Source organism: Muscardinus avellanarius (genome assembly GCF_963383645.1).
Source record: "Muscardinus avellanarius genome assembly, chromosome: X".
Classification (NCBI taxonomy): Eukaryota; Metazoa; Chordata; class Mammalia; order Rodentia; family Gliridae; genus Muscardinus; species Muscardinus avellanarius.
The window spans coordinates 89,752,089-89,775,122 of NC_137792.1; positions in this window are offsets into that span (position 1 = coordinate 89,752,089).

Consider the following 23,034-nt stretch of genomic DNA (forward strand, 5'->3'; position numbering starts at 1 on the left):
AGGAAGGTTAACTGTGCTTAGAAATCTATCAATTTCTTCCAGGTTTTCTTGTATATTGGAGTATAAATTTTTAAAGTAGTTTCTGATAATCTTTTGAATTTCCTCACTATCTGTAGTGATAACTCCTTTTTCATTTCTAGTTTTGATAATTTGAGTTGATTCTCTTTTTCTTTTGGTTAGGTTGGCCAGGGGTTTATCAATTCTATTAATCTTTTCAAAGAACCAACTTTTTTATTGATTCTTTGAATTGTTTTTTGTTCTCTATTTCATTTATTTCTGCTCTAATTTTAATGATTTCTTGCCTTCTGCTGGCTTTGGGAATAGACTGTTGCAGAATTTCTAGGTCCCTGAGTTGTGTCATTAGTTTCTTTACTTGGTGGTTCTCTGTCTTTCTTATGTGGGCACTCAATGCAATAAACTTTCCTCTTAATACTGCCTTCATGGTGTCCCATAGATTTTGGTAGGTTGTATCTCTGTTTTCGTTTGTTTCCATAAATTTCTTTATTTCTTCCTTAATTTCTGCTCTTACCTATTCATCATTCAATAGTGTATCTTCATTCTCCATGAATTTGAACACTTTCTTTCGAGTTTCCTGATGTTGATTTCAACTTTTATTCCATTGTGGTCTGAAAAGATGCAAGGAATTATATTACATTTTTTGAATTTGCTGGTATTTTCTTTGTGTCCTAGGATGTGGTCTATTTTGGAGAAGGTTCCATGGACTGCTGAGAAGAATGTGTATTCTGTAGTTCCTGGTTTAAATAATCTGAAAAGGTCTATTAGGTCCATTTGGTTTATGGTTTCCTTTAGTTCTAAAGTGTCTTTACTCATCTTTTGCCTTGAAGATCAATCCAGTGTTGTAAGAGGCGTATTAAAGTCTCCCAGAATTATTATATATGGGTCTACTTAGGATCTTATGTCCAGAAGGGTTTGTTTTACAAATGTGGTTGCACCCACATTTGGGGCATAAATATTTACTATCATTATATCTTCTTGGTGTATTGTTCCTTTTAATAAAAGGAAGTGCCCTGATTTGTCTCTTTTGATGTGTTTTAGTTTAAAGTCTGTTTTGTTAGATATAGGGGTTGCTACCCCTGCTCTTTTTTGGTCACCGTTGGCATGGTATATCTTTCTCCATCCTTTCAATTTTAGTCTGTGAATGTCTTTGGCTATAAGGTGAGTTTCTTGCAGACAGCATGTATTTGGATTATGTTTCCTAATCCGCATTGCCAGTCTATGTCTTTTGATTGGTGAGTTAAGTCCTTTGACATTAAGAGATATTATTGAAATATGATTTTTGTTTTCTGCCATTTTGTGTTCTGTCTACTCTTGGGTGATTTGATCTTTCTTCTTTACTTAAATGGCCCATTTATTAAGTTCCTCTCTTCTCTGATTCTGAAGTCTGCTTCTTTTTTCTTCCTTATGGTTTATTTCTTTAAGAATTTTCTCTAGTGTTGGCTTTGAATTCATGAACTTTTTGAGATTCTGTTTATCCTGAAAGACTTTGGTTTCACCATTGATCTTGAATAGTAATTTTGCTGGATAGATTAGTTTGGGTTGGAAGTTATTTTCTTCCAGGGTCTGAATCACGTCGTACCAGTCTCTCCTAGCATTCATGACCTGGGTTGTATAGTCTGGGGTGATTCTTATTGTTTTGCCTCTGTATGTCACCCATCCTTTTGTTCTCACTGCTTTTAAGATTCCTTCCTTGGCCTCTATATTGGTCATTTTGGTTATTATGTGACATGGAGTGGTCTTTCTTTGGTCCTGTCTCAGTGGAGTTCTGTATGCCTCCTGGACATGAAGGTCCAAGTCTCTTTCCATATTTGGAAAATTCTCTGAGATTATTTCCTTGAAGATATTACAGATGCCCTTGGTCTGTACCTCTATCCCTTCTTCAATGCCTATTATCCGTAAATTAGGACGCTTCATAATATCCCATATTTGCTGGATGTTTTAGGTTTTGTTACTGTAAATATTTCTGTATATCGCTGACTGTGTTTTCGGTTTGGAATGTACTGTCTTCTAATATTGATATTCTGTTTTCCATTTCATCAAATCTTCCAGAATTTCTTTCTATTGCTGTCTTCATTTCACTTATTGCCTCTTTCATTTCCTTCCAGATCTCTTTCTTATTCTTTTTTAGTGTTTCTAACTCACCTTTCACCTCCTCTATCCTTGTTTTAAATACTTTCATCATATTGTACATCCAGATTCTGAACTCCCCTTCTTGCATTTCTCGTAGGTTAGTATTCGTGATTTCTGCTGTCTCTTCATAATTCCTGGTTCTCATATTTATAACATTCTCTGTCCTATTTTTCTGATTTCTACCCATCGTTTGTGAGTATTATGCTTAGTCCAATCTTAATATTAAGAGTTTAGGGGTATCGGCAAGTCAGCAGAACTTTTCCAGTGTTGTGGGTGGGTGATGTGGGAGGAGCTGGGGTGATGGGTAAAGGAGTCAGATTAGGTGGAAGATATGTTTATGTTGAGAAAGACTTTAAGCATTATAAGGTAATATCTTGCTGAGAATGAGAGAGAGTTAACTAGTAGGATTCTTGTCATTAGTAGAGTAAGTAAGGAGATATGAAATACTTTGAGTATTAAATAAGGAGATATATTATGGGGAAAAGTTTTGGGGGAGAAGGTATATAGGTTAGTGTGGGGAAGTTTGTAAGAGGAGTAATGGAAGGAGCAGAAAAAAAAATCCACACAAGATACCAAGACTATTATGTAATCAAAGAAAAAGAAAGGAAAAACCAATCAAAGGAGGAGAACAAAAAAGGAAGGAAAGAGGAAGAAAGAGGAAAAAAGGATAAGAATAAAATAAAAAGAACTAGCAGTTGTGTGAAATCAGAAAACAAGGCAAACTATCAAATATTATAAAAAAAAAACAAGTAAAAGTAAAAGAATGATGGGGAAAAAGTAAAACAGCAATAGCCATAAAAAAACAAAAGCACTGTAAAAGCAAAACAAAACAAAACATCTACAGTAATAGTAAAAAAAAAGTCCTACTTATTTACGAATATGGGGTCAGATCCATATAATATTTGCATATCTGATTGCTTCGGTGGTTTTCAGAATATAATCCAATGTCTCTTATTTTTCTTTATACTCTATTTTTATCTTTTTAGGTCTCTCTGGGTGTTTGGACACCATTCTTTCCCTTAACTGCTTTGGGTTTATGTGTCAGGATGTCTGGTGTCACTGTTATTAGATTCTGTACAATTCCGAGATTCTGCATAATTCCAACCTGTAGTCAGCACCTCTGCACTCACCACCCTAGACTCCGGCCTGTGCTTCCCTACAGAAGAAGTGGAGGGTGCCCAAAGTAGACTGAGGTCCTGTGCAGATATTTTGTCTCAATGGATTTTCCTGTGTCTCTGGAAATTCTAACTGGGCTAGCCGATGTGGTCCCAAGATGTGCCCTGGGCAAAGGGTTGCTGGTTCCTGGATGCCCACACTTACTGCCAGAGCTCTGCCAGTTCCAAGAGTGCAGGCTGGGTGTGCTGCTATTACTGGAACCAGGTGTGAGTGGGTGCAGCTGCCTAGTGCCTGCTGCTATACTCCTCCACGGTGCATTGGACTGTGTTTTAGACTAGAATTGAGTATCAGGCTGCCGGGTGGGTGGGAACTCCCAGTGGTGGGCCAGGAGTGCGGGATAGGTGCACAAGTGTCCGGGGGGCACAGGCTCTGCGAGGTGTCCAGCAATGATCTCTGCCTCCTGTGGGCCGTGGATGCTGGGGTCCAAGGAGATCTCATGGGTGCATAGAGCTTTCGCAGCCTGGAAAGCAGGCCTCCAGCAAGGTGAGTGTCTGGGCTCCAGTGGGGGGCGGGGGCTAGGCACAAAGGTAGGCTCCACTTTAGGGGTGGGAGTGGAGCAGGCACTGACTACTAGTGGCTTTCCGGGGCGCAGACAGGGTGCACGAGGACAGTGCTGGTTTCTGAGGTGTGGGACAGATGCCCCGGGCCAGTGCTGGGCCTGCGGGGCACGCTTGTACCCGCACTTTCCCTGGGCACACTCAGTTACCTGGCTCCTCAGTCCAGGCGTCCGTGGGAGTCTCTGTGCTGTTGTGATCCAGTCGCTGGTGAGCACACAGAATTCTGACATGGGTGCTGCTCACTGCTTAAGATGAGGTTCTATGTCCATTTTCAGTCTCAGACTATCTTGCCACGGTGATTTCAGTCAAGGCTCAGGAGTGCAGTTCTTGGGAGTGCAGTTCATGCGGGCAGGCAGCCCGCGCCAGCAGCCAGCCGGCGGGGGTTCCAATTGTATCTGCAGTAGGTCTGGTGCCCGATCTTTGTTCTTCTTCTTCTTTGAGTTCAGAGTTTCCGCTGAGGTACCTGGATCTGTTTTGGTTCCTGAGATGTATTTATTTTGTTGATTAAGACACTGTTATCTAAGTAGTTGAACTTTATTTGTTTCAGCTACTGAGAAGTGCTGTGTCCCTCAGTCGCCATTTTGAATCCTCTTTTCAACATCTCTATTTTTAAAAGCTACCCAAATAATTAAGATGAACAAAGAGTATTAAAAATAAGTGATATGGTAGGATAAACACATTTCACAGGACATGTGTTCTTTTCATGGTTTAGCAAAAAATTTGCCCTGTGACTTTTGTGAGTAATTTCATCTTATTTTCTTTAATTTCCTTGTCTGCATGATAAAACAATCTCCAAAGTCTGACATCTTAATACCATAGCTCTCTTTCTTTATATCTGGACAATATTTCTTCTGCTCATTTTCTATAGTAAACATTTTGATATTTTGATTGCTGTACTATTTACTTCATTCAAGCACATGGTAATTCTCAAAATGATTTATACTTTGGAAAAAATTAACATCCTCAAGGAAATATTTTGGTCAAAGCAAATTTTCTGAAGACTTATGTGATGAAATAAAATATAATAACACTTGAGAGAAATTTTTTATGTAATGAGAAAATACAGATTGTGATATATTGGAAGAGGTTATTCTCGAAGGGGCTATAAATGATAAATGAAAAAAGAACAGCCAGGCTTACTACCTATTTAGAACTTAGCCTACAGAGAAACTGAACTTCTCTGGTGGTAAACATGCTCTATGTTTATGTTTATGTTTCTGGGAAGGTGAACTGAATGAGAGGCCTTGCAGGCTTGGATAAATTTAGTTTTCTTCTTATAAAGTATTCCTAAAACACGGCATAAATAATATATTGTGTACAGGTCAAATTCCTATAGTCCTTTAAAATAAAATAAAATTATTTTAAAACTAGAACTGGTGTGCTCTATAAAATGCTGGTGGAGTTAAAATATGAACATCTGTGTTATAAATTTTGAAAAAAATATCTAATACTCTTAAATGGCCTGATTATCTCTAATATATTTCCATGGAAAGAATATAGCTAATAAGTCAGAATGCTTGTCAATTGTTCCAGTCCTTGACGTCAATAAGCAATGCTGTTTATAGCACTTCATCTAGTGGTGGCAGGAAGAAATCATTGGTGGGAAATACAGAAAGACTGGCAAGAGACTTCCAGGAAGATGGCGACGAAGAAAAGCAGGGCTTAAGAGCCCCGCTAACAACCAATCTCCATTACCACAAAATCAGCGCCTTTCACAGCGCTAGAAAACACCATCACCAGAGAAACAAAAAATCACCAGGCTCCAGAAAGAAAGCGGACTGAGAACAGAGCTCAGAGCCACAGAGGAGATACACCGGCCTCACGCCCGAGCACGCGGCAGCAGCGCCATACAGCCGGTGGCAGCGGTGAGTTCACCGGACGGCTACAGCAAGCTGAGGTGAGACACTGAGGAACAGCCAGGCGGGATTTCTTGGCGCACGGAACATCTAAAGCTCCCAGTGGCTGAGCTCAGCACACGCTGCAGGAATTCAGAGTGGAAATCAAAACCAAGAAGAAATACGCCAGCCTCACGGCCACGGGCGTAGCAGCGGCGCCATATTGCCACAGGTGGCAGCAGCAGAAAATTCACCAAGACCAGAACAGTTACATCTGCGTACTCAAGAACAGTGAGTCAAATTGCGGGCCACAGAGGAGAAATCCCAGTACTGTACTCCCTGAGACTTGACCCAGTGGGGGAGGAGCGGTGGCAGAGATATCAAACCATAGGAGAACGTGCAACCTGGCAACCCCCATAGTCTAAAGCAGCCTCTATCGACTCTCTGGGTCGGAGACTCTGTGATACAACCAAGTAAAGGAGGAGTGGGGTCTAAGATACTACAGACTCGAGATGCAGAACACCCTAAGTGAAGTCATAGTGACCCAAGGGAAGAACCCAGAGAAGGCACAAACTTCCGAAATCATGGGAAAGAGGAATAATACTGGAGCAATAAATGCCCACAACCCCACAACATCAGAACCCGATAAAATAGAAAATCAGAGATTTCTACAAGATCAAATCAGGAAAATAACTGTAGAAATAATAGAGGTGCTTCAAAAAGAACTCAGAGAGAGCCAAAAAGAGATAAAGGATGCAATTAATGAAGTAAAGGCCTCAATTTAAAGCACAAACAACCGATTAGACCATATGGAGAACAGAATCTTGCTCTTAGAAGATGAGCAATCCAAAAATGAATGCATAGTTTCTAATCTAGAAAAAAATATCCGACAGCAGGAATCTGATATTGAAGAAATATGGGCCCATTTTAAGAGAGCTAACCTAAGAATAATTGGAATAGAGGAGGGAAAAGAAAGTGAAACCAAAGGGATCAACAATCTCTTCAAGTAAGTAATAGCAGAAAATTTTCCAAACATAGAGCAAGAGGTCGATACACAGGTCCAGGAAACTTATAGAACTCCCTTTAGACAGGATCGGAGAAGAGGATCCCCATGCCACATAATTGTCAAAATGACCAATGTGGAAGCCAAGCAGAGAATCTTAAAGGCAACAAAAACAAAGGGCCAAGTGACATTCAGAGGCAAACCAATTAGAATCACTCCAGACTTCCCAAACCAAGTCATGAGAGCCAGAAGGGCTTGGAGTAACATATTCCCAATTCTGAAAGAAAACAACTTCCAGCCAAAAATTTCCTACCCAGCAAAACTTTCTATCAAATTAGATGGAGAAATAAGAAGCTTCCATGACAAACAGAAACTGAAGGAATTTATGTCTTCAAAACCAGCGCTAGAGAAAATACTCAAAGAGATTAACTACAAAGAAGAAATAGGTAACACACACCAGAACCTGAGAAACAAGATTTTTCATCCAACAGACAACTAAGATTGGTTATCTTTGGAGATTCATTACTTATGTTAGTCTTTTACCTATCTCTAAATGGTGTTGCCTTTATTGTTGTTAATTTTTAGGATTTCTAGTTGGAATATTAATATACCTTCAGATATAGCATTTGGAAATATTTTATCCCATTCTATTAGTAACTGTTAACTCTGTTTACATTGTCTTTGGATATATAATTTTTTTTTTATTTTTAGGGAGTTTGTATACTCTTCTGTTGCCTGTGCCATTGAAATCATATCCAAGAAATCACTGCCAATTTCAATGTTGTGAGCATTTATGACCTAGATTTTCTCCTAAAAGTTTATAGTCTTAAGATTTATATTTAGTTATTTTATCTATTTTGAGTTAATATTTGTATATGGGATTAGGTAAGGGTCCAATTTTATTCTTTTCCATGTAATTATTATTTCTCAACAATATTTAGTTAAAAGATTATTATTTCCACCACCAAATGTTCATGGAAACCTTGTCAAAAATAACTTGACAATATAGGGAAGAATTTAGCTCTAGGCTTTTATTTAACTCCAGTGGTTTATATATCTGCCTTTAGAATAGTATTACACTGTTTCAATTATTGTAGCTTTATATGGTTTGAAATCAGAAAATATATATCTTCTAGCTTTGTTCTTTTTCAAGATCATTTTGGGTATCTAGAGTCCATATTCCATATTAGGATAGATTTTTTTCTGAAAAATAAATATATAAATATATGATAGTTTCACCTAAAAAAAATAGAAAAAAATATTCTCTGGTAAGAAAGAAAGTAAAAAGAAATATTGAAATGTTATCTTTAAGTCATCAAAAGCTTGGTATCAGACAAATGAAACTGTTATGTGAGATTATCATTTTTAATTTTGAATAAACTGCTATAATACTAGATGTCAACCACTAAGCCAAGCATGGGAGGGAAGGATGGAGAGAGAATGGGTGGGGATCGGGTGGGGGCTGATTGGGCGATGTGTGCATGTGTGTCTACAAAAGTTTGTATCCCACTATGATGTATGAATACAGTGCACCAATAAAAAAAAATTTTTTTTAAAAAGAAAGCCTGGGAAGAAAGCAGAAATGTTTAAACATCTAATGTACTTCAGTGACTTCATTCAACATTACTAAAACTGGAAATAATAGATATTATAAGCATTATAAATAATTAATTTTTATATTTTTATTATAATAACATAATTTATATACACATTATAATAAAGGAACTAAAGCCCAAGGTAAGAGATGATGGACAGTACCTGGCTTCTTGAAGGAAACTAAGGAAACTAAGGTTTCTAGGCCCAGATTAATTATTTCCAAGTCTGAGATAATGAGTTATGGACTCTCAAAAATAGTTTTAGATACTAAAAGTAAGGAAAGTTAAAAGTATGAGAAATCTTGATTTCTTTAATCATAAAGGAAAATGACTGCAGAACTATTTTGACCACATGCTGGTCATATAATTTTAATGTACGTTTTAAAATTCTTAACTCAGAGGCTTTTGTTTCAATTAGAAGTTTTTCATGTATCTGTTGTTACTTAAAATAATAATCAATAACAAAATTGTATTAAGTAATGTAATGTTTTGGATTCTCGCTCTAGCCAGAAAATATTTTGTGTGTAGCTTAAAATAAGAAGAATATGTTTTGTTAAGTCTTTATAACTTAGCATCCTTAATGCCATCTTTTTTTCTTTAAAGTTGGGCAAGAAACATTATTCTGTGTGTCCATCATTCCATGATACAGTACTCAATAGTAATGATATATATGTATTTTAAAATGTATCTTGAATCTTCCGGGAAGATGGAGACTGAGAAAAGCAGTGTTCACAAGTCCTCCTAATACTCAATCTCTATTGCCACAAAATCAGCACTTTTTATAGCCAGAAAACACTATCAGCAGACAAATAAAAACTGTAAATACAAGGGACAGAGAAAAAGAAGACTAGAAAACAGAGACCAGAAGAAAAAAAAACAGCCCCCATTGTGGCGGCGGAGCCATGCTGAAGTCATCTTGCCTTACAGCACCAGGCTCCAGAGAGGAAAGGTAAAAAAAGGAGCTGAAGAGAGCAGCTACGGATCATTCGGGTGTAATTCAGCAGTTATTTCAGCACAAAGAACATCTAAAACTCCCAGTGGACAAGCTCATCACACCCTCCATGGACTAAGAACGAAGCTCAAAACAAGAAAAGAAATATGCCAGCCTCACAGCCAAGGGCATGGCAGCGGTGCTATATTGCCATCAACAGCAGCAGCAAAATCACCATGCCCACGAGATCTCCAAAGGAGTGCACACGAAAACCGTAAGTGAAATTGGGACACTAAAGGAGAAATCTCAGCATGACACCCCCAGGGACTTACACAGCTTTGATAATCTCACTGGGTCTGAGATTTTGCAGTACAACCCAGTGAAGGAGTAGCGGTGGCAGTGATACCACACCCTAGTTGCAGCTTTCCATGAGAAAATGCCCAACCCGGCACCCCCACAGACTCACACAGCATTGATTAACTCCCTGGGTCTGAGACTTTGTGATACAACCCAGTAAAGGAGTATTGGGGGCTGAGATTGCCACAAACACAAGATCCGGAACACACAAAGTGAAGTTGTGGTGACACAGAGAAGAACCCAGAGAAGGCACAAACTTCTGAAATCATGGGAAAGAGAAAGAACAATGGAGCAATGAATGCCCACAACCCCACAATATCAGAACCTGATAAAACAGAAATTCAGAGATCTCCAAAAGATCAAAGGTGGAATATAACTGTACAAATAATACAGAACATTCAAAAGAATTTAGAGAGAGTTTAAAAGAAATAAAGAATGCACTCATTGAAGTAAGGACATCAATTCAAACTACAGACAATCGATTAGACCACATGGATAATAGAATCTCGCTCCTAGAAGATGATCACTCCAAAAATGAATGCATAATTAATAACTTAGAAAAAAATCTGACAGCAGGAATTTGACATTGAAGAAATATGGGCCCATTTTAAGAGAGCTAACCTAAGAATAATCAGAATAGAAGAGACAGAAGGTGAAACAAAATGGATCAATAATCTCTTCAAAGAAGTAACAACAGAAAATTTTCCAAACATAGAGCAAGAGGTCGAAACACAAGTCCAGGAAACTTATAGAACTCCCTTTAGACAGGATCAGATAAAAGGTTTACCACACAACATAATTGTCAAAATGATCAATGCAGAAGCCAAGGAGAGAATCTTATAGGCAACAAAAACAAAACTCCAAGTGACATTCAGAGGCAAATGAATTAGAATCACTTCAGACTTCCCAAACCAAGTCATGAAAGCCAGAAGGGCTTGGAGTAACATATTCCATTCTCTGAAAGAAAACAACTTCCAGCTAAATATTTCCTACCCAGCAAAATATTCTATCATATTAGATGGGGAAATAAAAAGATTCCATGACCAACAGAACCTGAAGGAATTTGTCTTTAAAACCAGCACTAGAGAAAATACTCAAGAAGATTAAGTACAAAAAAGAAGTAGGTAATACACACCAGAACCAGAGAAACAAGATTTTCCATCCAGTGGACAATTAAGCATAGAAGATTAAACAGTATTTCAAACAGAAAGAAAATCTTAATATGTTAGGAATTAAAAATGATCTCTCAATAATCACACTGAATGTAAATGGCCTCAATTCCCCATTAAAAAACACATAAAGTGGCAAAATGGATTAAAAACCAGAATCCGTCCATTTGCTGCTTACAAGAAATACACCTTACAAGTAAAGATAGTAACATACTCAAGGTAAAGGGCTGGATCAAGTTAATTTATGCTAATGGAACTCAAAATCAAGCAGGAGTAGCAACTATGATATCAGACAAGTTAGACTTAAAACCCAAACTTACTAGAAGAGACAAAGAAGGTCATATTTTCTGGTAAAATAATCCAGCAAGAGGAAATAAAAATAATCAACATCTATGCCCCACATGTAGATGCAGCTACTTTCATTTAAAAAAAAATCTATTTGTGACATTAAGTCACACATAAATCCAAATACAATAATACTGGGAGATTTCAATACACCTCTCATAACATTAGACCAATCTTCCAGACAAAAGGTCAGTAAAGATTCCTCAGAACTAAAGAACACCATTAATCAAATAGACCTCTTGGACAAATATAAAATATTCCACCCAACTACAGTGGAGTTCACATTTTTCCCAGCTGCTCACAAAACATTCTCCAAAATAGATCACATCCTGGGACAAAAATTGAGCACAAAAATGTTACATACTTCCCTGTGTCATTTCAGACCATAATGGAATGAAACTAGAAATCAACTATAAGAAGACCCAGAGAAACAACATAAACATGTGGAGACTGAACATGAATTAAGAATGGGTGATAGAAGACATAAGATGTGAAATCAATAAATTTCTAGAAACAAACAAAAATAAACATACAACATATCAAAACCTATGGGAGACTTTAAAGGCAGTATTAAAAGAAAAATTTATACCACTGAATGCTCACATAAGAAAAACAGAAAATCTTCAAATAAATAACCTAATGACAAAACTCAAAGCCCTTGAAAAACATGAACAATCTAACCCCAAAGTGAGTGGAACATGGGAATTTATTACTTTAAGAGCAGAAATTAATAAAGAATAAAAAAATATAGAAAATCAACAAAACCAAAAGCTGGCTTCTCAAAAAATTAATGAGATAGATAAACCATTAGGTAACCAAGAGAGAATCAACCCAAATTAGGAAGAGATGAAAGAGGAGACATTACTACTGACAGTGTAGAAATCTAGAGGAATATCAGAAACTACTTTGAAAAACTATATTCCAACAAAATGGAAAATCTGGAGGAAATTGACAAATTTCTAGATAAATACAACCTTCCTAAACTGAGTCAAGAAGATATAGAACACTTAAACCAACCAATACCAATAAAAGAGATTAAAACAGCAATAAAGAGCTTACCATCAAAGAAAAGCACAGGAACAGATGGTTTTCCAAGTGAGTTATATAAAACTTTTATAGAAGAGCTAAACCCAATACTCTTCAAACTATTTTGTGAAATAAAAAGTGCGACTCTCCTAAATATATTCTATGAAGCCAACATCACTGTAATATCAAAACTGAATAAAGACAGTTCAAGGAAGGAATACTCCAGGCCTATATTTGTGATGAACTTGAATGCAAAACTATTCAACAAAATACTAGCAACATGCATTCAAAACCACGTCAAGAAAATCATACACCATGACCAGGTAGGGTTCATCCCATGGATGCAAGGCTGGTTAAACATATGAAAATCAATCCATGTAATTCATCATATAAAGAGAATCAAGGAAAAAAATCACATGATCATTTCAATAGATGCTGAAAAAGCATTTGATAAAATCCAACATCCATTTATGATAAAAAACACTGAAGATAATTGGAATAGAAGGAATATATTTCAACATCATAAAGGGAATCTAAAATAAGCCCAACTACAACATCATATTAAATGGGAAAAAAACTTCAAGAATTCCCCCTAAAAACAGGAACAAGACAAGGATGTCCATTATCACCACTTCTCTTCAATATAGTACTAGAGACTCTAGCCAGGGCAATAAGGCAAGAAAAGGAAATGAAAGGAGTACAAATAGGAAAAGAAGAACTCGACCTTTCACTATTTGCAGATGACATGAAACTATATTTAGAAAACCAAACACAGTCAACCAAAAGGCTTATAGAACTGATCAACAAATTCAGCAAATTGTCTGGAAACAAAATAAATCTTAAAAATCAGAAGTTTTTCTGTACAACAACCATAAATCCACTGAAAAACAAATTTAAAAAAACACTTTCACTCAGGATCTCCAACAAAAAAATAAAATACTTAGGAATAAACTTAACCAACGAGGTAAAAGATCTCTACAAAGAAAATTGTAAACTATTGAAAAAAGAAATCGAAGAAGATATTGAAATGGAAAGATCTTCCATGTTCATGGATAGGCAGAATAAATATCATTAAAATAACCATCCTTCCAAAATTGATCTACAGATTCAACACAATGCCCATTAAATTACCAAGATCATTCTTCACAGACATAGAAAAATCAGTCCTTAAATTTATTTGGAATTACCAAAAGCCCAGAATAGCCAAAGTAGTTCTCAGCAACAAAAACCATGCAGGAGGAATCACAATACCTGACTTTAAACTATACTACAAAGCCATTGTAATAAAAACAGCACGGTACTGGCACAAAAACAGATACATAGACCAATGGAGGAGAAAAGACGACCCAGAAAAAAGTTCACACTCTTTCAGCCAATTGCTTTTTGACAAAGGGCTCAAAAACATATACTGGAAAAAAGATAGCCTTTTCAACAAATGGTGTTGGCAAAACTGGTTAACCATATGAAGAAAATTGGAAATTAATCCCATTTTCTCACCCTGCACAAGAGTCAATTCAAGATGGATCTAAGATTTGGAAATTAAACCACAGACCTTGAAGCTCCTTGAAGAGGGCATAAGTCCAACACTGCAACACATAGGCACAGATAAACACTTTCTCAACAAGACCTCAAAGGCACAACAAATTGAAAGGCTAATCAATATGTGGGATTGCATGAAACTGAAAACCTTCTTTTCAGCAAAGGAAACTGTCAACAACCTCAACCAAGAGCCAACAGAATGGGAGAAGATTTTTGCCACCACACCTCCGATAGAAGACTAATATCTAGAATATGCAGAGTACTCAGGAAACTCAACTCTAATAAAAATAAATCATCCAATCAAAAAACGGGCAAGCGACCTAAATAGACACTTCATGAAAGAAGAAATTCAAATGGCCAATAAATGCCTTAAAAAATGTTGAACATCATTGGCAATTAGAGAGATGCACATCAAAATTACCCTGAGATTTCACCTAACTCCACCTAGAATGACAATCATTCAAAACACCACCAACAACAAATGCTGGCAAGGATGTTGAGAAGTGGGAACTCTAAAGCATTGTTGGTGGGATTGCAAATTAGTGCAACCACTTTGGAAAACAGTATGGAAAATCCTCAGAAGAATGGGAACAAATATACTATTTCATCCAGCAATACCACTTCTGGGTATCTATCCAAAAGAAAGTAAAGCAAAGTACCAAACTAAAGCGTGTGTATCTATGTTCATAGCTGCACAATTCACCATAGCCAAACTATGGAACCAGCCAAGATGTCCATCAACAGATGAATGGATTACAAAACTGTGGGATATATACACAATGGAATTTTACTCAGCCATTAAAAAAACTCAGTTACATTATTTTCAGGGATATGGATGAAACTGGAGGATATAATGCTAAGCAAGATTAGTCAATCACAAAAAATAAGAAATTGAATGTTTTCCTTAATATGTGAAAGCTAAGGAGAAATGGGTCATAGAAGGAACTCTAGATGAAAAAAGAAATCCTACAGAGGAGCAAACAAGACAACCTAAATGAGGGGATGGGAGGGAGGAAGAAAGAAATTTTCTAAAACACACAATGTACTTAAACATATTGAAATCAACCACTAAGCCAAACATGGGAAGGAGAGATGGGGAGGTAATGGGGTGGAATTTGGTTAGGAGCTAAATGGGTGATGTGTACATATATGTCCACAAAAGGTTTTTATCCCAATATGATGTATGAATATAATGCACTAATAAAATATTAAGAAAAAATAAAATGTAACTTGAGAGGGAATGTAAAGGTGTAAAATATTTTATAAGCTCTTTTTGAAGCTATAAAATGCAAAGGTCAAATGATATAGTATAAAACTATGTAAGTGGATATTTGATTTTTAGCTAAATACATGAAATATTCATGTCATATATTACATATGACATAGTAATTATAAAATTTTATATCATTATTCATATACTACATAATTATATATAATGTTATATGTATACAATTAAATATAGAGCCATGAAGAAAAATAAAATACTGCTATTTACAGATAAATTGATGGAGCTAGAAATCAGTATGTTTAAGTAAAATAAGCCACTCACAGAAAGAGCTGCTCTAATGTTCTGTCTCATATGTGAAAGCTGAGATAAAAATTCAATCTTTAGAACAGTTCCAGGGAAGGCAGGAGAGTTTGGAAGACAGGTGGATGGATGTTATCATTGTAGAACATATGCATGTTTGGAAATATACATTGAATATATCACATCAATATATATTAAATAAATATATATATATTTAATTAGCCAGTTCTTCAAAAATAAAATAAAATTGATAAACCCTTATATAGATTAAGGAAAAATAACATAAATAAGTATAATCAGATGTAAAATGGTGACATTACAAATGACACCACAGAAATAAAACACTGAAGATATAAACAACTACACAAAAAAATTTTGATGACTTAGAATGAGCAAATTTCTGGACATGTGTGTCTTACTGATATTGAATCATTAAAAAATAAAATACCTTTACAGACTGAATCATTTATAAAAATCTCCCATCATAAAAATGCCTACAACCAAATGGCTTCACTTCTGGGTTTTAACAAATAGTTAAACAAGAGCCAATGCTGCACCTTAAATGTAAATTCAAAAATTGGAAGAGGAAAAAATTATTTTAAATTACTTAGCAAGAGTATCTTTACTATGGTACCATAACCAGAAAAGGAAATGACAAAAAGGACATAATCCACTATATTTCACTAAGGTATATACAAAAATCTTCAAGAAAACACTAGAAAATGGAATCCAACAGTCCGCTAAAAGATTACTCACACCAAGGCATAATGGCCACATCTATAGTCCTTGTATTTAGGAAGTGGGAAAAGACTATCCCAGGTTTATCAAGAAATTTATCAAGACCTTGTTTCAAAAAAAAGTCTTGGGGTATAGTTCAGAGGCAAAATATCACTTTATTCAATCCCAAGTACCACAAATATAAAAACAGTATTCACCATGATCAAAAGGGTTTCATCCCAAGGGAATCAAAGATGATTCACCCTACACAAATTAATAAAATGTATACATGAACAGAATGAAGAGTGAAAGACATGGTCTCAATAAATAAATTAAAAGCAATTAAAATAACATATTTCTTCATGATTAAAAATGAAGAAAGTTAGGCATAGAAGGAACTTAACATAATAATGGCTATATATAATACGGCAGAAACTTTTTAAGATATAGAATAAAACTAACATGTTCACCTTAGCCACTTTATTCAATAAAGTACTATAGTTTTTAGTTAAAATAATAAACCAAAAAAGACATCCAAATAGGAAAAAAAGGAATTCAAAATATTATTGTTCACAGATGAAATAATTTTATATACAGAAAATCCTAGATGCTATCAAAACACAATTAAAACTGATAAGTAATTTAGCACATATGTAGAATTTAAAAAGCAAATAAAAAGCAGTAGAGTTGCTATATATGAATAATAAATAAGATGAAATAAAATCAAGACAGCAATCCCATTTACAATAGCTACAAAAAATAGGATACCTAGGAATAACTTCAACCAAAATGGTAAAAGATCTCAACAATGAAACCATAAAATATCAAAGAAAGAAATTGAAATACACACAGAACAGTGTAAATATATCCTATTTTTTGGACTGGAATAATATTGTTCAAAATGTCTATATTAACCAGGAGTGGTAGTGCACTCTTGTAAAGCCAGCGCTTTGGAGGCTGAGACAGGAGAATCTCACAGGTTTGAAGCCAGCCTCAGTTAATTAATGAGGCCCTTTGCAACTCAGTGAGACCCCGTTTCAAAAAATAAAAAATAAAAAAATAGGGCTGGAGGTGTTGCTTGGAGATAGAATGCCTCCAGGTTTCATCCCCAGTATCTCAATAAAATAAAATAAAATAAAATGCCTATATTAACCAAAATGACTAATTCAATGTAATCCTTACTAAGATACCCATGACAATTAGAAAAGCAATTCTAAAATTTATATTGTAACACACATACAAATATACAAACCAAAAAAATGATTCATGTCAAGTCATCCTTTTTCTGGTACTGAGGATTGAACTCAGGGGCTTTCTACCTCTAGCTACACCTCCAGACTGATTTTATTTTTATTCTTTCGTTGGAAACAGGGTCTCACTAGGTTGTGGAAGGCATTACAAAGGAGCTGTGGCTGGCGGCAACCCTGTGATCTTCATGTCTCAGACTCCCAAGTACTGAAAATATAAGCATGCACCACCACACCTGGCTAGCCAAAGCCATCTTGAGCAAATAAAATTAGTCATGAATCAGTTCACTAACTATAATATACTACAAAGTAGTATTGCTTCCTACCCACCATAGGCTAAGCAGCTTTTCTCTGCCACACCCTTCCATGATGCTATGTCTCACCACAGACTCAGAGAAATAGAGACATCTGATCATGAACTGAAATCTCTGAAACCATCAACCAACCTCCTTTAAGTGGCTATTGTCAGATATTTTAGTTATAGCAATGAAAAGCTGATTAATGCACATCTGTGGCTAACTGATTTTCAACAAAAGTACTAAGAACTTACAAGAGAGCAAAGACAGTTTTTTGATAATTCTGGGAATATTAGATATCCAACATGCAGAAGAGTGACACCACACCAATTTTCACCAAATAAAAACCTCAACTCAAAATGGATTAATGTTTTAATGTAAAATCTGAAACTAATGAAACTCCTAGAAGAAAATATAGGGGAAAAGCTTTAGAACATTGAAATAGTATAAATTTTTTACAAGATCCCCAAAGCACAGTAAATAAAAGAAAAAATAGATATATCGTATTTAATCAAGCTGAAAAGCTTCGGCAGTGCAAAAGTAACAATCATTCAAATGAGGATAAATTGTACAGAATGAGAAAACATATTTACAATCTCTACATGTGACTAGTAGTCAATGTCCAGAATATGTAGGGAATTTAAAAAGCTCAGTAGAAAAAAAAAATAAATAACATGTTTACAAAGTGGAAAATAGACCTAAATAGGCATTATTTGAAGAAATGGTCACCAGGTATAGGAAAAACTTACTATCACAAATCATAATGGAAATGCAAATCAAAACTATAATGAAATATTTCCTCACCTCAGTAACTATGACTATCACCAAAAAGACAAATGACAAGTGCTAAAAACAATGTAGAGAAAAGGTAATTCTTGTACATTTTAGGGGATGATTTATATTGTACAACCATTATGAAAACAGATTGGAGTTCCTCAAAAATTAAAAATAGAAGTATCTTATAATCCATAAATTCTACTATGGGATACACACACACACACACACACACACACACAGGAAATTTAATCAATATGTCTAAGAGACTTCTGAACTCCCATCCATGTTTATTGTAGCACTGTTCACAACAGCCAAGAAATAGAAACAACCTGTGTTCATCAATTGATGAATATATAAAAAATGTGGTATATGATCTCGGAATGGTGGATCATACTTGTAATCCCAGTACTTGGGAGGCTGTGAGAGGAGGATTGTGGTAAGGGTACAGCCTCAGCTACATAGTGAGGCCCTTTTCAACTCAGTGAGATCCTGTTTTAAAAAATATAATAAAGAATAGAGCTGGGAGTATAGCTTAGAGGTAGAATGCCCCTGGGTTCCATGCCCAGTACTGCAGAAAGAAACAAGAAAGAAAGAAAGAAAGAAAGAAAGAAAGAAAGAAAGAAAGAAAGAAAGAAAGAAAGAAAGGAAGAAATGAAAGAAAGAAAGAAAGAAAGAAAGAAAGAGAAAGAAAGAGAGAAAGAGAAAAGAAAAGGTAGTATATGTACGCAATGGAATACTATTCATCCATAAAAACATCATTTTATATAACATGGAAATTTAGATTATATATAGAAAATAAACTATGCACAAAAAAAGATAAATATCACATGCAAACATAGCAGAAATAAATATCAAGATTATAATATGTTTCATGGGAATATAAAAATGATCTCATATAAGTTGAGAAAAGAATAGTTGTTATCAAAGGCTAGGCAGGATATGGAAAAGGAAGAGCTGAGGGGGAAAATATATATATAACACCTGGGGATGGATGGAACCCAGGGCCATTCTACCTTCTGAAACCCACCTGCCCTATTTTTTTATTCTTTATTTTAAAACAGGGTCTCACTGAGTTGTGGAGGACCTAAGTAGCTGAGGCTGTTTGTGAGCAGGGATCCTCCATCTCAGCCTCCCGAATGCTGGGATTACAAGCATGTGCTACCATGCCCACCTGAGTTGAGGAAATATTGATGAATACTAATTTAAAATTAGAAAAAAAAAATGCTGGTCGTGGTGGCGCACGCTTGTAATCCTTGTGCTTGGGAGGCAGAGGCAAGAGGCTCGAGGCCAGCCGCGCTGGCTTAAGAGACCCTGTTTGAAAAATAAAGAAAATAGGTCTGGGAGTGTAGCCCAGAGGTAGAAGGGCTTCCAGGAACCCCAGTACCACCAAAAAAAAATAGAATAAAATGGTCTAACACACATGTTGTACATCCACAAACACATCAAAGTCAGTCACTAAGCCCACCTCAAGAATAGGGAAGGAAGAGGGAATGGCATGGGAATTGGGAAAGTGCATTTGTATGATGTGTTTATGTGTGCCTCAACCATTCTTTGTCTCATAATGATGTATGATTACAATGCATCAATAAATTCAAAAAGAAGAAAATATTCTGGCATATTATTGTATAGTAGAGTGGCTATAGATAACAATAATGTGCTATACATTTCGAGATAGAATAAAGGATTTTAGTGTTTTAATATAAAAATTATATATACTTGGCGATAGGTACATTTAAAATTACCCAAAATATACACATATACAACCATCACATTATCCCATAAATATGTATAGTTTTTTATGTTTTGAGTTAAAATAATTTAAAAAGAAAAGCAAAATAGCAAATACACAACTTTACAGTCAATTACTTTTCCAGAAAGGTGCAAATAACACATAATAAGAAAAGGACAATCTCTTCAATAAGTGCTGATGAGAAAGCTGGATATGCTCATGCTGAAGAACAAAATTAGAACCCATCTCATGCACTATACAAAAATCAACAAAAACATTGGAAAACAATTTAATTGTATAAATGTATATCCTAAAATTGTAATAAAACTAGAAGAAATTATGGGACTAAAGCTCCATGGCACTGACCCTTCAACATCTTCTTAAATATGATCCCAAAAGCCCCGGAAATTAAAAGCAAATTTAAGCAATGGCACTACATCACAATAAAACCTTGTGTACATCAAAGGGGAAAATCAACAGAGTGAAGAAACAATCTACAGAATGGGATAAAATACTCACAAACCACATATCTGATAATGGGATAATATCCAAATACATACGAAATGCAAACAACTCACTACTAAGAAAATATTTCACTCAATTAAAAATGGGCAAATTAACATTTTTAAAAAACATAAAAATGCACAAAAGACATAAGGAATAGTATTCCACATCCTATCCATCATATAAATGCAATAAAAACTATGTGGGATATTCCCCTTAGATCCTTTAAAATGGCTATTACCCAAAATTCAAATGATAATAAGTTCTGGCAATAATGTGGAGAAAAGGGAACACGCAGGAATGTAAATAATGCTGCTTTTATGGAAAAAAGGATGGAGGCTTCTCAAAAAATTAAAAATAGAGCTTCTATATACTCCAAGAATCCCACCACTGGGTATATACCAACAGATGTAAAATCAGTAAATCAAAGATATATCTATACTTCTATGTTTGTTATAGCATTATTCACAGTGGCTGATATATGGAGTCAACTTATGAATATATTAGATAAAGAAAATATACACATATAGAATGGAATGATATTCATACATTTAACTTTTTATTGGTGCATTGTAGTTATACATCTTAATGGGATACAAGATGGTGGAGAAATACATGCACACATAACCCAATTAGCCCTTACCCATTTCCCACCCCCTTCTCTCCTCCTCCCTCCTGCTCATGCTTGGCTTAGTGATTGACTTTGATATGTTTCTTAAAGTACATCATATGCTTTAGAAAATTTCCCTCTTCCCCCTCCCATTCCCTCAGTTTGGTCACCTTTTTTGCTCATCTATAGTATCTCCTTCATCTAGAGTTCCTCCTATTACCCATTTCTCCCTAACTCTCACATATTAGGGAAAGCATCTGCTTTCTTATTTTTTGTAATGACTAATCTCACTTAGCATAATGTCCTCCAGTTCCATCCAATTTCCTGTAAATGATGTAATTGAGTTTTTCTATATGGCTAAGTGAATTTTCATTGTGTGCATATCCCACAGGTTTGTAATCCATTCATCTGTTGATGGACATCTTGGATGGTTCCAGAGTTTGGCAGTGGTGAATTGTGCAGCTGTGAACATAGATATGCATGCATTAGGTTGGTAGTTTGGTTTCCTTTCTTTTGGGTAGATACCAAGAAGTGGTATTGCTGGGTCAAATGATAAATTCATTCCCATTCTTCTGAGGATCCTCCATACTCTTTTCCAAAGTGTTTGCACTAATTTGCAATCCCACCAACAATGTTTTAGAGTTCCCACTTCTCCATGTCTTCTCCAGCATTTGTTGTTTGTATTCATAATTTAAAATGATCAAAAGTATCATTTGTAATAAAATAGATTAAATTGGGAGACATTATGTTAAGACAAGTCAGTCAGACACAGAAAGGCAAACACCTCCTGAATGTGGAGTCTAAAAAAGTCAAATTTATAGACACAGAGAACCAAATGGTGGGTACCAGAGGTCTGGGGTAATTGGAGATGTTTTTAAAAACACAAAACTTAAGTTGCCTGGACTACCTTCAAGAAATCTATTGTGAACCATGATGACTGAAATTAAAATATTTTATATTTGAAAATTGTTAAGATAATAGATTTTTAAGAGTTCTCCCTACAAAATTAAGTATGTGATGTCATATACATTTAATATACTCAAAAATATATTATGATATACATGTATTAAAACATCATGTCATACATAAGATATATGCATAATTTTATTCTGTTAATTAAAATTAGAATAAGCAAAACAATATTAGTTTCACTATTTTTTCTGTTTTCTATTACTTTTATTTTTGTTCTAATCTTTTTCATTTCCCTTCCTTCTGCTAACTTTGGATTTATTTTGTTTTTTCAGTTTCTTTTTTTTTTAATTTTGTTTTGGTGCAATGTAGTCATATATCTTAATGGGGCAAAAGATGGTGGAGGCATACATATACACATCACCCAATTGCTCTTACCCAATTCCTGCCCCATTTTCTCCCACTCCCTCCTTCTCATGTTTAGCTAAGTGATTAGTTTGATATGTTTGTTAATGCATGTCATGTAAATTAGAGAATTTACCTTTCCTCTCTTCCCATCTGTTAGGTCACCTAATTTGCTCATCTATAGAATCTCCTTCATCTAGAGTTCCTCCTTTGACCCAGTTTCTCCCAAGCTTTTGCATATTATAGAGAGCAATAGATTTCTTATTTTTTATTAATTTTTTTCTGGTGGTACTGGGGTTCCTGGAAGCCCTTCTACCTCTGGGCTACACTCCCAGACCTATTTTTACATTTTTATTTGGAAACAGGGTCGCCTAAGCCAGCATGCGCGGCTGGCTTCGAACCTGCGCGATCCTCCTGTCTCTGCCTCCCAAGTGCGGGGATTACAAGCGTGTGCCACCACGCCTGGCCTAGATTTCTTATTTTTTGACTGACTAATCTCATTTAGCATAATGTTCTCCAGTTCCATTCATTTCCTTGTAAATGACATAATTGTCTTTTTTCCTTATGGCTGAGTGAAATTTCATTGTATAGATATCCCATAGTTTTGCAATCCATTCATCTGTTAATGGAC